The following is a 15,962-nucleotide window of genomic DNA, read 5'->3' on the forward strand; positions in this document are numbered from 1 at the left end:
TAATTATTACCGAAATAAAATCCGTTAACGAATTAATTTTAATTAATACCTTTAATTTATTTTCCGATCTTATCCGGATTATATATTTAACTTTTTATATATAAATATCGGAAAGCCTAAATATAACGAACCCCTATCCAGAACCTCTGAAAGGGATACCGGTTAAAGGCTGCTTCTGAATAATCCTGGTTCGGTACAGCTAAATAGTGTACGATAAAATGTCTCGATGTAAATACTAGATATCGTGAATATAAGCTTGAATTGCATACTGCGGAACTGTCTATCTACACCGGCCAGTTCCTCCGTATATATAGATCAGGGGACCGTGGACCGTTAGCTTACAGACGGTCCTCGGTCTTCTCCGGATTAGCCGATATTGGACCGTGGACCGTAAGACCTACCACGGTCCCCGGTCCCCACCTTATTGGTCCGTTCCGTCTTACTGGACCGTAAACCCCGCTCGATCGCCCGGTCTAGCCCTAATTAGTCCGGTATACCTTACTATCTCCTAAAACCGTAATATAATACTCCCCCTTCTAGGCTAAAGCCCCTACGGCCTAGTCTTTTTTTACTATTAATAATACCGTAAATCTTTTCCTCTTTACTTTTCCTTTATTTTTACTATATTTAACTATATATAAAAACGTTATTATAAAACTAATTAGTCTACTATCCTCGCCTCGCGAATCTTCTACTATAATTCTTCCGTTATACCGTACTTTACTTATTTTACTTTAAAACGCTTATATATTATAGCCTTTAAATCTTTATAATACGTTAAGTACGTACGCCGTAAAATCCCGTATAATAGTTTTAACGTCGGTTCCGCTCGTAAATATATCCTCCTCTTTTTCCTATACCGTAATTAACCGTTTAATAATAATCCGAGTAATAAAAAAGTAAAATAAACTTAAGCGTAAAGAGTAAAAGTTTAAAAATTAATTTTTATAATTAATTATTAAATTAATTTAGGTAAAACGAATATATTACTTTCTCCGTAATTATAAGAAACGTCTTTTCGCGTAAGGTATTTAGGAGGAGGATACCCGGGTAATATAGTCCGCCGTACCGCCCTTTAGTTCCCCGGGTACCTCTACGTAACCTACCGCCGCGTAGGATACCGCCCTATAGACTCCTTAAGCCCTAAATCCTTCTATAAGCCTTAACTAGCCTTTTAACCTTTCCTTTAACCTTAATATAGCCGGTCCTTCCTTCCTAACCGCCTAAAATACCGCTAATAATACGCCTTCTACCTTCTAAAATAATCGAGGCGCGTAATACTATTTATATTTAATTTTTTTTATATTTTTTAACCTTATAATATAATATATAATATACTAATTATTTTGCCGGAGTATGACGAACCCCTATCCAGAACCTCTGAAAGGGATACCGGTTGAAGGCTACTTCTGAATAATCCTGGTTCGGTACAGCTAGACAGTGTACGACAAGATGTCTCAATGTAAACACTAGATACCGTGAATACAACTTAAAATTGCATACTGCGGAACTGTCTATCTACACCAGCCAGTTCCTCCGTATATATAGACCTTATGCTAAGCCATAATTATAGTAATTATTCCGCTTATTCCTAATAATTATAATAATCGCTATAATCCTCCGTAACTCCTTATTAGTTGTATTGCCGCGATTATTATATCCTTTTAGTCTGCTGTCCATAATCGCGCCGCCTTATCCTAATTAGCCCTACTAGCGATAGTCTATACGTTTTGTGCCCCGCACACGGTCCGTCCTACCTATTAGCTTAACTATAATATAATGCCCCTCCTCCTAAGTCGAAATCCCGTCGACTTAAGGCCTGAAATAACCGCCTATTACTTATTTTTCTTTATTCGTAAATCCTCCTCTTTTCCCTATCGATATAATATCTAACCCTCACAGAGTTTCTAAATCCTCGCAGCTCCCTACTCCGAGCGTTAGTCTATAGTACTATCGTTGCCTAGCTTTAGCTGCCCTTATCGACCTTAAAGGCTTTATCGTTATACCCTATTCTTTTTATACCGCTTATAATTTAACCTACTGCCTTTACGAACGTTCCTCCCGTTACGGTAAGTATATACGTCGAGGCCGTACCTGCGACGTATCGGGCACTCTTACTATTATAAATCGGTTTACCCATTTCTCTCTTAATACTCCGTCTAACCTTATTTAGTCGAGCATTTAATTACCGAGTATCGTCGTTTATCTTCCGAGGAGTTAGCTGCCAAAAAGCGGCTCTTAGTACCGACTCCTCCTCCTGGCCTACTATCTTGCCTAACTAGCCTTTCCCTAACCTTAGTATTAATTTTAGTACGGCCGGTCCTTCCTTTCTATCCGCATAAAATACCGCCGCTAGCGCGCTTTCCCTTTCCCAAAGTAGTTAAAACGCGTAATACTATTTATATCTAGTCCTCTTTATACTTTTTAATTTCGTAGTATAGTATATAGTATGCCGGCTACTTTATCGGAGGCGTAGGTTTGAGTCTTACTAAGGTTCTCCGTACTCTAAATTAAGGAAAACCCTTCCTTACCTTAGGGTACGATCTTTTACTTATTTAGATTTTAATCGGTTTAAGTATTACCGGTAGAATTTTTTTAATTTATTTAAGTAGTTAAGATATATTTATGGTTCCTACGAGTTATCCGTAGCCGGATATCCTAACTAACTAACTAAATATTCTAAATAGCCTCTATTAAACCGTAAATCTAGTATCTCTTTTATATCGTACTCTTCTTTTTCGTCCTCCGCTACGGCCTATATATTGGCCTTACTTATTGGTGGTGCCGGCTCCAGAAGTGAGATGTGAAAAGTGTGTGACCGTAGGCGCATCGTACGGGGTAGCTCCAGTTCGAATGCCGTCTCCGATATCTTCCTTTTAACCTTAAACGGGCTTACTCTTCTATAGTCTAGCTTCTTACTAGGTCTTTTAATACGTAAATTATATATAGAAAGGAATATTATATCTCCCCCCTTAAAGCGAGGTCCCTCGAGCTTTTTAGTATTATAGTATTTCCGTATTTTTTCTTTTATAAACTCTAGTTTTTACTTAAACTTACCGTAAAGTATATATATCTTATTTACTTTAACCTTAGCCCTAAGTACCTTAACGGTAAGTCCCTACCGTAGGTCCGCTTTATAACCGAAATTTACGAAAAAAGGTATAACTTTCGTGGTCTCCGTTAGCGATATATTATACGCTAGCTATGCTATAGGTAATAGTTTAACCTAATTATCTTACTCGAAATTAATATAATTCTATAAATATTATTCTACGATTTAATTAAACCGTTCCGTCTAACCGTCCGTTTAAAGGTAATAGGCCGATAACGCTTTATTTATTACCCCTAACCTCGTTATTAATACTCTCTAAAACTTCAATACGAACTTAATATCGCGATCCGTAATAAACTCTTTTAACTATATATATATTACTATAATATATTATAGTACTACGTCCGCTAATTACTTTACCGACCAAGTCTCTTTATATAATAAAAAGTATACCTACTTAATAAGCCTATTAATTACCGTTAATATACTATCGTACTTAACGCCGGTTACCGTATCCTTAAATTCTAGTAATTTAGTAATAAAGTCTATCGTGATTAAACTCTATAGCCGTTCCGCTATTAGTAGTAGCTCTAGAAATCCATAAGGCTTATACTTTATAACCCTCGTTCTCTCGTACGTATAGTATAACTAAATAACTTCCTTAACGTCGTCCTTAATCCTCGGCTAGTTAAAGTGCTGCTTAATCTTTTCCATGGTCTTAGCGATACCTATATGTCCTCCGAGCTTCGATGCGTGAATATCTATTACCAGTGTCGTCCGATCACCTGGCTTCACGTACGCCCGGTTCTTATACCACAGCCTTCCCTGGCTATTTTTCTGGATGCCTTATAGCTCTAGCTCTTCCTGCCAGTATTACTCCGTGATATCGGTACTTAACTTCCTTTAGTATTTATTGGAAGTAGCCCTTTCCCGATATATTACGTAATACTCTATTTACGGCTATAATAGATACTTAAGAGTGCTATTAGGCGCCTCTTTAAGTAGTAATAGTAATTCCTTAGGTATATCTTTATAATAGTCGGTACGCCGGCTAAATACGTCTGCCCTAGCGTTCTTCGAATCCTTTTTATAGTTAATCTAGAAATTAAATTCCGAAAGAAACTCTAACTATTATATTTACCGCGCGTTAAGGACCTTTATAATAATAAAATATTATAGATTTTTATAATCCGTATAAACCTATACTTCGTACTTAATACCGTTAAAGTATAGCCTCTACTTTTCGAACGCTTCGATAATAGCAAATAACTTTTTATTATAAATTAAATAGTTTTAACGTATTTCCTCGAGCTTCTTTAAAAAAAAAGTTACTAAGTATAATTTACTATCGTTATTTCGCTATCTTAATTACTTACTAATCGCGTAGTTTAATATATTTACCTCGACTTTAAATAGTCGACTAAGGTCTAATAATTTAAATACCGGGTCTTTTAAAATAACTTCTTTTAACTTTTAAAAGGCCTACTCTTTTTCCTACCCCTACCGGAACTCTACGTTTTTTTTAATTAAGTAGTTAAAAGGCCTCGCGATACTTATATATCCTCGAATAAATATCCTATAAAAGTTTATAAACCTTAAAAATTCCTTAACGTATATTTATAATTATAGTATAGGCTAGTCTTTAACTATTATAATTTTTTTAAGTTTTATATAAACTTTACTTAACGATATTAAATATTTTAAATATACTATCTTTTATATATAGAACTCGCTTTTCTCTTTATTAATTAAGAGTCCGGCTCCGTATAGCGTATCGAGTATCTTTCGTATATACCGTTTATACTCCTCTAGAGTACGTAAATAGATAAGAATATTATCGAGATAATATATTACTATTTTATCGAAGGTACTTCCGTATTATATAGTTAACGAGAGATTAAAACGTTACAAGCGTATTAGTTAGCCCAAATAGCATTACGAGATACTCGAAATAACTATAGGGCGTACGAAACGCTATTTTCTATTTATCTCTTTCTTTAATCTATATATAAGCGTACCCGATAGATATATTTAAGCGTATAAAGTATCGTACCCCTACTAGTTAACTCCGTAACCTAGATATTAACGGTAACGGGTAATTATTTTTTATTATTTCGTTATTTAATTACCGGTAATTTATATATAATTATAAGCCGCCGTCCTTTTTCGGTATAAAAAAAACGGGATATTTTATTAGCGATATAGATTCCCTAATATAGCCTCTCTTTAAATTCTCGTTTAAATATTTCTATAGTTCTTTACTTTACTTATCGTTAATATAATATATTTTAAATAGCCGTAGCTTAGCTCCTTCTTTTAATTTAATTTTATAGTCCTACGGCCCTTACTTTAGAAGCCTTTCTAAATACTTAGCCGTAAAGGCTAGGTATCCTCGATATTCCACTAATATTACTTTTTTCTCGCCCTTTTCTACGTTATTATAATAAACGTATTTATTAACCTCCGATATTTTTATTAATATCGTTAACCTTACTTCTTTAATTTTACCGCCTATATCGATAGAGTATACTATTACTTTTTAGGCTCCTTACGGTAGTGCCGTGGAGGGTGCTTATCTTATACTCTGCTCCGTACGTACTCCTAATCTCCTATCGTTAGTTAGATACTTCTAAGGTTCTCTTAGTTATAGGTAGCTACTATCCCTCTAATCGATATCTAAGTTATAATCTTTATACTATAGTTACCTTAGGATTATATCCTTCGAGGGTCCTATATTTATAATGTCGAATATAATTAAAGTTATTTTTCCTTCGACTATAATATCTAAGGGTAGTGTTTCCTTATAGACCTTTTACGTACGAAATAGTCTTTATATAACGATCCATTCCTTTTTTTTTCTTTTATAGTATCCGGGCCTAGTATACGAACTGTAATGAAATTAGGTTCGTTTCCGCACTACCGTTTATTAATATTATTACCTAGAGATCCCTCTATTATATAGTAACCTAAAGGTATTTATTTCTTTTACCTTTTTCTTATATAATAGCGACTTCGTTAATAAGCCTTAAATCGTTATTCTATACCTTTACCTTACGCCGATACTTTCGAAAATACCGTTCGTAGTCCGTTAGAGATTAATGGCTCCCGCGAAGGGCCGTAAGTCGTTTCTTAAACGGTTATATCGTTTAAAAGCGTCCTCCTACTCCGGGTTAACCAGTAATATAAAGTCTTTTAACTATACCCGCCTAGCTTCCTCCTATTTTCCGTCTCTTACTTCCCTAATACTTTTTCGTATCCTCATCCGATAGCGGTTCTTTTACTTAATTTTATATACCTTATCTTAATAATATCGCTTAACCTTCTCTCGCAGATATATAGCGCAGTCTAGGCTTAGGTACTATCCTAATACTACTTTATTTAACGAGCGTATACTATCGTCCGTGTTTTAACCTTCTACGTACTCGACGTAATATTTTATATACTTTAGTGCGATTTGTATAACCTAAAGGCTATCCTTTAATTTAACTAGGTCTTAAACCTTTTATAAAAGGTAATTATTTAAATCCTTCTATTAAGCTTTTTCTTACTTAACTATAGTTTTTTTAACCGGCTATAGCTTACCTTTTTTACTTATTTTACGTATCGGCTAATAATTATATAATAACTTACTTTAATAATACTTTATATATTTATATATAATATATTAAAACTAAAGTACTTTTTAATATTCCGGATACCTAAAATAAAGTTATATTATATTTCCCTTATAGGATATATACTATATAAATATCCTTATATTTCTTAGTAACTTCGCGATTCTAATATTAGCGACCTTTTTACCTTTCTAATACTTTTCTTAGTTCTTATATATAAGCTTTATAGGCTATAATATATTTTATAAAATAATAAATCTATATTTACTATATTACTTTTCCGGTATTATTTACTTAATAGGTCTTTACGCGGGATCGTTACCTTTAATAATTTCTATAATAATTTCTATAATAATCTATATTAGTTAATTCTATAATATTTATATTTAAAAATCTTTTTTTTCGTACTTCGCCTTTAACCTTTCTATTATTTTTCGTAGCTTTTAGAACCTTACTTTTTTTTATTTAACGTATTAATTAAAGTTTTTTTTTAATTTTATCGATCCGCCCTATTAATATCCGATAATTATTACTTTTATAACCCTTAATCTTTTTAATATAGTAATTATAATAATCTTTTTTTTTTAGTTAAATCGTTTAAGTACCTTATAGTTTTTTTTAAAGTATTTTACTTTACTATAATTAAAATACTTAAGGTTATCCTTATCCTAGCCTCGGTCTTACAGCCTTTACTACTATATAATATCGATATTTATCGGTCCTAAGTATATAGTACCGAAATAACTAATATTAAAATATTATTTCTTACGTTTATCGTTAGGATAGTTATTACTAAAGTACCCCTTATTACTATAGTAACCCCTATTATTACCCTTCTTCTCCGTACGACACTGGAACTGCCGATCGTCGATCCGTATAGCTATAGCGATATACTTATCAATAGTATTAGGCCTCGACTTTTTATATAATTTATCTTTTACTTCTTTCTTAAGGCTATTATAAAAAAGCTATATTAACCCTTTATCGTTAATAGTATTACGTAGGCTATCGATTTTAAATAGAGCCGCGTAGTTAGCCGCTAAGCGCGTTTAACGTAGGTTTACGAGCCTCTCTTACGCACGCCTTGCCTTATTATACTCCCTAAATACCTCCTTAAGCTTAATCTTAAAAACACGGTAATTCTCGAAGTACTTTATAGTAATTTTTTTTTAATCGGACGGCTCCTCCTCGTAATAATTATCGAGGATAGGTTCGAACTACGTAAGAACCTTATTTTTAAGTCTAGTAGCCGCGAAAATAACTTTCGACTTTTCGTTAATAAATTAATTTAAGTATTAACGAAAATAAATTTTAAGTTAGATTAAAAATCCTTTAAGCTTTACCTTTTCTCCTCTATAGCGCTCCGGTGCCGGGAACTTAAGTACTACTTTAAGTAAAGTTAATATAACGATAATCTACTCCCGAGTTTACTAAGCTTCGTCCTTAAGTTCCTTAAAACGCTACATTACTTACTTTACGGTAGGTCGAGTATTAATAGTAGTAGGTCCTTTACTACTTAGGCTAGGCGGGACGCCTCCTATTTAAATATTCTTAAGTCCGGTTATAATAGTAAAAAGACGCCTTTAATTTATCCGTAATAAAGTTAAAGTAAATATATAACGTATAACGAACCCCTATCCAGAACCTCTAAAAGGGATACCGGTTAAAGGCTACTTTTAAATAATCTTAGTTCGGTATAGCTAGATAGTGTACGATAAGATGTTTTAATATAAATATTAAATACCGTAAATACAATTTAAAATTATATACTGCGGAACTATCTATCTACACCAGCCAGTTCCTCCGTATATATAGACCTTATGCTAAGCCATAATTATAGTAATTATTCCGCTTATTCCTAATGATTATAATAATCGCTATAATCCTCCGTGACTCCCTATTGGTTGTATTGCCGCAATTACTGTGTCCTTCCAGTCTGCTGTCCATGATCGCGCCGCCTTGTCCTGATTGGCCCTACTAGCGATGGTCTGTGCGTCTTGTGCCCCGCACACGGTCCGTCCTGCCTGTTGGCTTAACTGTGACACGGAGGCGTAGGTTCGAATCCTACCGAGGTTCTCCTAGCTCTATCTTATAGCTATTTAGCTATAAGTTAGGGCTAGCTTTTTATCGTCCGCCGGTAATATATTTTTTACGGTAATAAAAATATATAATACTAATTAAACCTAAATTCCTTTTTACTTTCTAACTTTATAGTATAATATATAGTATGCCGATTACTTTATTAAAAGCGTAGGTTCGACTCTTATTAAAGTTCTTCTAGGTTTAAAAGGGCCCGGTAAGGTCCTTTTACGCCCGGATTTATTTTTATTTATTTAAATTTTAACCGGTCTAAATATCGTTAATAAAATTCTTTTAATTTTTTTAAATAATTAAAATATATTTATAGTTCCCATAAATTATTTAAAGCTAAATATTTTAACTAATTAATTAAATACTTTAATTAGCTTTTATTAAACCGTAAATTTAATATCTTTTTTATATTATACTTTTCTTTTTTATCCTCCGTTACGACCTATATATTAACCTTACTTACTAGTAGTGCGGGCTCTAAAAGTAAAATATAAAAAGTATATAACCGTAAACGCATTATATAGGATAGCTTTAGTTCGAATGCCGTCTCCGATATCTTCTTTTTTACTTTAAACGGGCCTACTTACCTATAGTTTAGCTTTTTACTAAGTCTTTTAGTACGTAAATTACGTATAAAAAGGAATATTATATTTCCTTTTTTAAAGTAAAGTCCCTTAAGCTTTTTAATATTATAGTATTTCCGTATCCTTTCCCTTATAAACTTTAGTTTTTACTTAAACTTACCGTAAAATATATATATTTTATTTATTTTAATCCCGGCCCTAAGTACCTTAACCGTAGGTCTTTACCGTAAGTTTACTTCGTAACCGAAATTCGCGAAGAAAAATATAATTTAAGTAATTTCTATTAGCAATATATTATATATTAATTATACCGTAAATAATAATTTAACTTAATTATTTTACTCGAAATTAATATAATTCCGTAAATACTATTTTACGATCTAGTTAAGCCGCTCTATTTAACCGTCTATTTAAAAGTAATAAACTAATAATACTTTATTTATTACCCTTAACTATATTATTAACGCTCTCTAAAACTTTAATATAAATTTAATATTACGATTTATAATAAACTTTTTTAACTATATATATATTATTATAATATACTATAATATTACGTTTATTAATTACTTTACCGACTAGGTCTCTTTATATAATAAAAAGTATATTTATTTAATAAGCCTATCGACTATTATTAATATACTATCGTATTTAACGCCGGTTATTATATCCTTAAACTTTAATAATTTAATAATAAAATTTATAATAATTAAATTTTATAACCGTTCCGCTATTAATAATAGCTTTAGAAATCCGTAAAGCTTATACTTTATAACCCTCGTTCTTTCGTATATATAATATAATTAAATAGTTTCCTTAACGTCGTTCTTAATCTATAATTAATTAAAGTATTACTTAATTTTTTTTATAGTTTTAGTAATACCTATATATCCTCCGAGCTTTAATATATAAATATTTATTACTAATATTATCCGATTATTTAGCTTTACGTACGCTCGATTCTTATACTATAGCCTTCCTTAACTATCCTTTTAAATACCCTATAGCTCTAACTCTTCCTACTAATATTACTCTATAATATCGTTACTTAACTTCCTTTAATATTTATTAGAAGTAATTTTTTTACGATATACTATATAATACTTTATTTACGACTATAGTAGATACTTAAAAATATTATTAAACGCCTCTTTAAATAATAATAGTAATTCCTTAAATATATCTTTATAGTAGTCGGTACGCCGGCTAAATATATTTATTTTAGCGTTCTCCGATCCTTTTTTATAATTAATTTAAAAATTAAATTCCGAAAGGAACTTTAATTATTATATTTATTATATATTAAAAACCTTTATAATAGTAAAGTATTATAGATTTTTATAATCCGTATAAACCTATATTTTATACTTAATATTACTAAAATATAGCCTTTACTCCTCGAACGCTTCGATAATAGCGAATAGTTTTTTATTATAGATTAAATAGTTTTAACGTATTTCCTTAAACTTTTTTAAAAAAAAGGTTACCGGATATAATTTATTATTATTATTTTATTATTTTAATTATTTACCGATCGTATAGTTTAATATATCCGCCTCGACCTTAAATAGTCGATTAAGGTTTAATAGTTTAAACATTAAGTCCTTTAAAATAGCCTTTTTTAGCTTTTAAAAGGCCTACTTTTCTTCCTACCCCTACCGGAACTCTACGTCTTTCTTAATTAAGTAATTAAAAAGTCTCGCGATCTTTACGTACCTTCGAATAAATATTTTATAAAAGTTTATAAACCTTAAAAATTCCTTAACGTATATTTATAACTATAGTATAAGCTAGTCCTTAATTATTATAATTTTTTTAAATTCTATATAAACCTTCTTTAACGATATTAAGTATTTTAAATATATTATTTTTTATATATAAAACTTACTTTTTTCTTTATTAACCGAGAGTCCGGCTCCGTATAGCGCGTTAAGTATCTCTCGTACGTACTACTTATATTCCTCTAGAGTACGTAAATAGATAAAAATGTCGTCGAGATAGTATATTATTATTTTATCGAGGTACTTCCGTATTGTATAATTAACGAGAGATTAGAACGTCGCAGGCGTATTAATTAGCCTAAATAGTATTACGAGATACTCGAAATAACTATAGGGCGTACGAAACGCTATCTTCTATTCGTTTCTTTCTTTAATCCGTATATAGGTGTATCCGATAGATATATTTAAACGTATAAAGTATCGCGCCTCTACTAATTAACTTTATAACTTAGATATTAACGGTAATAAATAATTATTTTTTACCGTTTTATTATTTAATTACCGGTAATTTATATATAGTCGTAAATTATTATCCTTTTTTAATATAAAAAAGATAAAATATCTTATTAGTAATATAAACTCCTTAATATAGTTTCTCTTTAAATTTTTATTTAAATACTTTTATAATTCTTTACTTTACTTATCGTTAGTATAGTATACCTTAAATAACCGTAATTTAATTCCTTCTTTTAATTTAATTTTATAATTTTACGGCCCTCGCTTTAAAAGCCCCTTTAAATACTTAACCGTAAAGGCTAAGTATCCTTAATATTCTACCGGTACCGCTTTTTTCTCGCCCTTTTCTATATTATTATAATAAATATATTTATTAACCTCTAATATCTTTATTAATATCGTTAACCTTACTTTTTCGATTTTACTATTTATATCGATAGAGTATACTATTATTTTTTAAGTTCCTTATAGTAATATCGTGGAGGGTGCTTATCCTATACTCTGCTCCGTACGTACCCCTAATCTCCTATCGTTAATTAAATATTTTTAAGGTTCTTTTAATTATAGGTAGTTACCGTCCCTCTAATCGATATTTAAATTATAGTCTTTATACTATAATTACTTTAAAATTATATTTTTCGAAGGTCCTATATTTATAATATTAAATATAATTAAAATTATTTTTCCTTCGACTATAATATTTAAAGGTAATATTTCTTTATAGACCTTTTACGTATAAAATAGTCCTTATATAACGATCTATTCCTTTTTTTTCTTTTATAATATCCAAGCTTAATATACGAACTATAGTAAAATTAGGTTTATCTCTATATTACCGTTTATTAATATTATTATTTAGAAATCTTTTTATTATATAGTAATTTAAAGGTATTTATTTCTTTTACCTTTTCCTTATATAGTAACGACCTTACTAATAAACCTTAAATCGTTATTTTATACTTTTACTTTACGCTAATACTTTCGAAAATACCGTTTATAATTCGTTAAAGATTAATAACCCCCGCGAAAGGCCGTAAATTATTTTTTAAACGGTTATATCGTTTAAAAATATCCTTTTACCCCGGGTTAATTAATAATACAAAGTTTTTTAATTATACTTACTTAACTTCTTTTTATTTTCCGTTTTTTACTTCCCTAGTATTTCCTCATATCCTCGTCCGATAACGGTTTTTTTACTTAATTTCGCGCACTTTATTTTAATAATACCGTTTAACTTTCTCCCGTAAATATATAATATAGTCTAGGCTTAAGTACTATCCTAATACTACTTTTTTTAAAAAGCGTATATTATCGTCCGTATTCTAACCTTTTATATATTCGACGTAATATCTTATATACCTTAGTGCGATCTATATAACCTAGAGGCTATCCTCCAGTTTAACCGGGTCTTAAACCTTTTATAAAAAATAATTATTTAAGTCCTTTTATTAAATTTTTTTTTACTTAACTATAGTTTTTTTAATTAACTATAGCTTACCCTCTTTACTTACTTTACGTACCGGCTAATAGCCGTATAGTAACTTACTTTAATAATACTCTATATATCCGTATATAATATATTAAAACTAAAGTACTTTCTAATATTCCGGATATTTAAAATAAAATTATACTATATTTCCTTCGCAGGATATATATTATATAGGTATTAATATATTTTTTAATATTTTCGCGATTTTAATACTAGCGACTTTTTTACTTTTTTAATACTTTTTTTAGTTTTTATATACGAGCTTTATAGGCTACGATATATTTTATAAAATAATAAATTTATACTTACTATATTACTTTTCCGGTATCGTTTATTTAATAGGTTTTTACGTAGGACTATCGCTTTTAGTAATTTCCGTAATAATTTCCGTAATAATCTATACTAATTAATCTTATAATATTTATATTTAAAGATTTTTTTCTTTATATTCTGCCTTTAGCTTTTTTATTACTTTCTATAGTTCTTAAAAGTCTATTTTCTTTTATTCGGTATATTAATTAAAGTTTTCCTTTAATCTTATCGATCCGCTTTATTAATACTTAATAGTTATTATTTTTATAACTTTTGGTTCTTTTAATATAATAACTATAGCGATCTCTTTTTTTTAACCGAGTCGCTTAAATATTCGATAATCCTTTTTAAAGTATTTTATTTTACTATAATTAAAATATTTAAAGTTATTTTTACTTTAGTTCCGGCCTTATAGCCTTTACTATTATATAGTATTAATATTTATCGGTCTTAAATATATAATACTAAAGTAATTAATACTAAAGTATCGTCTCTTACGCTTATCGTTAAGGCAATTATTACTAAAGTGCCCCTTATTACCGTAGTAACCCCTATTACTACCCTTCTTCTCCGTACGACGCTAGAACTGCCGATCGTCGATCCGTATAGCTATAGCGATATACTTATCGATAGTATTAGGCCTCGACTCTTTATATAACTTATCCTTTACTTCTTTTTTAAAATTATTATAAAAAAGCTATATTAATCCTTTATCGTTAATAATATTATATAGGCTATTGATTTTAAATAGAGCCGCGTAATTAATTATTAAGCGCGTTTAACGTAGGTTTACGAGTCTCTCCTACGCGCGCTTTACTTTATTATTCTCCTTAAATACCTCCTTAAGTTTAGTTTTAAAGATACGGTAATTTTCGAAGTATTTTATAATAATTTTTTTTTAATCGGACGGCTCCTCCTTATAGTAATTATCGAGGATAAGTTTAAATTACATAAAAGCCTTATCCTTAAATTTAATAGCCGTAAAAATAATTTTCGACTCTTTATTAATAAATTAATTTAAGTATTAACGAAAATAAGTTTTAAGCTAGATTAAAAACCTTTTAAGCTTTACTTTTTTTCCTTTATAGCGCTTTAGTACTAAGAATTTAAATATTACTTTAGGTAAAGTTAATATAATAATAATTTACTCCCGAGTTTATTAAACCTCGTCTTTAGGTTCCTTAAAACGCTATATTATTTACTCTACGGTAAGTTAAATATTAATAATAGTAAGTCCCTTACTATTTAGGCTAGGCGGGACGTTTCTTATTTAAACGTTTTTAGGTCCGGCTATAATAATAAAAAGACGTCTTTAACTTATCCGTAATAGAATTAAAGTAAGTATATAATATATAACGAACCCCTATCTAGAACCTCTAAAAGGGATACCGGTTAAAGGCTACTTCTAAATAATCCTGGTTCGGTATAGCTAAATAATATACGATAAGATATCTCGATATAAATACTAGATACCGTGAATATAAGCTTGAATTGCATACTGCGGAACTGTCTATCTACACCGGCCAGTTCCTCCGTATATATAGATCAGGGGACCGTGGACCGTTGGCTTACAGACGGTCCTCGGTCCTCTCCGGATTGGCCGATACTGGACCGTGGACCGTGAGACCCACCACGGTCCCCGGTCCCCACCTTATTGGTCCGTTCCGTCCTACTGGACCGTGAGCCCCGCTCGATCGCCCGGTCCAGCCCTGATTGGTCCGGTGTGCCCCACTGTCTCCCAAAACCGTGACACTAAAGTATAATCGATAATAAAAATACTCCGTTTAATTAAATAGAAATAAATTATTTTTACCGAATTTTACGGGGTTTAATAAAGTTATCGGTATTTATTATCGTTTGTAGCTTTATACTTTTTCCAGTACTTAGGACTTTTAAATTTAGTTTAGACTTTAAATTATATTTAACTTAAGTACGACCTCTATTTAAAATAGTAAGAAAATATATAAAATAACTATAATACTATAAATATACCCTTAATAGGGCTTTAAATATATATACTTACGTAATAATAGCTCGCTCGCAGGCCGCACTTTACGCAGGATAAACAAAAGACTTTGTAGGCTCGCAAACTACATAGTAAGTACCGGATTGGCCTGATTAGAGGGCTAGAACTGCCTACACGCGTGTAAAGCGTAAAAATACAAAGAAATAAAAGTCGATGATCTGTCTAAAATAGAATGTCCGAAGCAGACCGTTTATATACATAACCCCTGAACCCCCGAATCCTCAGAGAGCCCCACTTCCTTACTTATACTCTCAGGCCTGTGGCCGCACCCCAAACCAATAAAGGATAGTTAAAGGTTAATATAATATTAATCGGTAATATTAATTAGAATACCGATTTAACGATCGCTTAGCGTAGGACTGTATTTTAATATAAGACTTTAGCGAGAACTAATATCTTGCTTCCGAAGAAAAGCTATTAGAATGGCGGTAAGCTTCGGTTAGGTAGTATTATACGTAATAAATTATGACGCACGATACGAGGAAGGATAATACCCGAGTAGTTGGAGGCCGAATATGGGAAGAATAATGCGCCGAACTAGTGAAATCAGCTCTTGG

The sequence above is a fragment of the Podospora bellae-mahoneyi genome, chromosome 4 (genome assembly GCF_035222275.1).
Source record: "Podospora bellae-mahoneyi strain CBS 112042 chromosome 4, whole genome shotgun sequence".
Classification (NCBI taxonomy): domain Eukaryota; kingdom Fungi; phylum Ascomycota; class Sordariomycetes; order Sordariales; family Podosporaceae; genus Podospora; species Podospora bellae-mahoneyi.